Raw genomic sequence first — 2,666 nt, forward strand, 5'->3', positions numbered from 1 at the left:
ATAACGTGGTTCAATTCAGATTATACGGGACCAGGTAATAAAGTGAATCAAAATACAAATTTTGTTGGAACTCGTTTACCGCAAAAACAATTAGATTGGGAAGCTTTAGAACATGACGTCGCATACGCTAACGCAACTGACACGTCAATAAGTAATATAAATATTATTGATACAGCTATGATAAAACATGCTTTGAATACAGTTGATCCGTGGTATGGAAATGTAGCGGCTGCTGTTGGACTAGGTGTTAAAATAGCAGCAGAGAGAACGTGGGAAGGCATAAGCGGAAGTCACAAAGCATTGTACCAGTCGTCGAATGAAACCTCCACACACGTTCCCTGGTTTGACAGAATAGTGAGACGCAGAGGAGAGTTGCCACGAACAGCGACACCAGTCGACACAAGTAAGTGCTATGCGTTGGTTGGATAAGGAACCGTGGTTCCGTAGACAGTGGTCTACGATCAACGCTTCGCAATGCGTGTATTCGGTTAGACAACATAATTTAGCTCGTTTGCGTCGAGGTTGGCCGCTAGTTTATTACAAAGGTTCTACTTTTATAGATGCAGTGTCTGGAATGCCACCGACTGTCTCAACAACGACGCCGGACAGAACAGCTATTGGAGGAACGGCAGCGGGAACAGGAACAGAAGCTAAATCTCTCAACGAGTAAAAAGCGGCTGGAAGAGAGGCTGGAGCTATGGGAGAACCACCAACGAAAAAAACGGAATTGCCTGGAACGGCTAATGAGGCGGCTGGCGATGCCGATACTGGTAATCCTGTTATTGCATTTGCTTCAATACCCCGTCCTTTTGACAACACTGTCGGGTACACCGCGGTTTTTCGAAAAAATCATCAATTTGTTAGCTACGGAATTGCGTGGCTTGTTAAACCTATTGGTGCGGACATTGCTAGAGACAGTCATTTTGCGTCCACCAGTTTAGCGGAAATACCGGTAGACAGAGTTCACTTATATTTAACCAAAGAAAAAGTCAAACAAATGCCCAGAGGTGCTCGTATAGTGAAAGTGAAATGTACCGTTGTCATGCGAAATCCGAGAACGGCTTTTGAAACTGCCTCTACAACGTCGTCTCTGGCGACATTAAATCAAAATAAATTTGGAGTGTACGCTATAGGTTTAAACGTCAACACCACAGGCGTGAATCGGTCGTACACGTTCAACGCTACGGAACCCATGCAAGTTGATAGTATAAAAAGTGATATGGATTATAAAAAACAACACGATATTTGGTACGGTACATTGGACAACGATCAAGCTTTCACCGACACTTTACCGACATCTTTTATGAATTTGCCTTCCATACTTACTCATTATTACACCATGTATCACCGACAAGTTAAAGGTGCAGCGGAATTTACGTAGCAACGTCTGAATAAATACATCAATAAATTCGACGCCAGCCATTACATTGGTGATCGCATAGTGTATTATGAGTACGAACCCGAATACGGTTTCTTAAACGAACCTATACCTCATTTTGGGTCCTATTTGCATCCAGATCAAATAGCTTATACCGACATCGGTATATCGGAAGGAGCAGCTGTAAATATAGTCACAAATAAAACTCCCACCGAAACTAATATGAGCAACAAAACGACCGGTTACGAGTATTCTGACATAACAACTTATAGTGAAGAGTCGCGTACTTGGAAAAAAATAAAAGATACCAGACATATAGATCTTCTAGAATTATCTGCATACTATTATAAAAAGACCGATAGACGTAATCCAAAGGCACAGCCGTCGTTACACGTCGGAATTTATCCAGTACCTAAAATGACGACCACCGAAAATAGGTTGATACCGTCGAAATGGACAGACGTCGAGGCTTTGTGGGACATTGCGGTAGAGTGTACAGTAGCTTTTGGGATGCCTAACGATATGTGTCGAGCTCAACAACCCAACGTCACACACGGAGAAACTATACGAGAATTTCAATGGGGAGGTACTGCTTTAGTTAATAATCCCACGCTCAGCATGTGGATGGATAAATATGCTATGACAACAATAACCTAAAAAATAATTCAAAGACAAAGCAAAGTCATTTCAAAATTATTTAATAATTAAATTTATAATTATCATAAATACGTTTTTTTTTAATAAAGTGTTTACACACACGTTTATAGTTTATTATTTATCTATTAGCAATAAGTAATTTACATGCTGATATCATACAGTTGCAATAAAGGAAACAGCATTAATGGGTTTATTTTCTTATCGTACTCGGCGAATAACGAGGCCGTTTTCCACCGATAGCATTTAATGCGATGTTTAAAAGTACTGTCGTTAATGAGTGGTATATAATTATTAGTTAGAATGATAAAAGGAGGACCTTGCACTGTTTGATCACCTTTAAACTTGACTTGCACTCTACACGTATCGCTGCCTAGCAATTCTTTCAATTTCTCTATTTCTGATGTCTCGTAATTAGGCTCGTTCCATAAAACCACCCGTTTATCGGCCCCCTCCATATAACCAAAAGTGTTATATCGGTTTAATTTACTGATGACACCGTAATTTAAAAAATAGGAGCACACTGCGTCAAAAAAAAATTTTTTGCCTGCACTAGTGGGTGATAGTATTAAAATCGTATTTAGTTTAGGGATTTTTTTATTTAAAACGTTATATAGGGTTTGTAAAAATTCTC

At 39.7% G+C, this 2,666-nt stretch overlaps 1 pseudogene; it reads left to right on the forward strand.

The window, feature by feature from the left end:
- The first annotated feature begins 426 nt into the window (after nucleotides 1–426).
- Nucleotides 427–2,209, forward strand: LOC126899623 (uncharacterized; annotated as a pseudogene).
- Nucleotides 2,210–2,666: the final 457 nt, after the last annotated feature.

The sequence above is a fragment of the Daktulosphaira vitifoliae genome, unplaced genomic scaffold, assembly GCF_025091365.1.
Source record: "Daktulosphaira vitifoliae isolate Bord-2020 unplaced genomic scaffold, ASM2509136v1 Scaffold_2, whole genome shotgun sequence".
Taxonomy (NCBI): Eukaryota; Metazoa; Arthropoda; class Insecta; order Hemiptera; family Phylloxeridae; genus Daktulosphaira; species Daktulosphaira vitifoliae.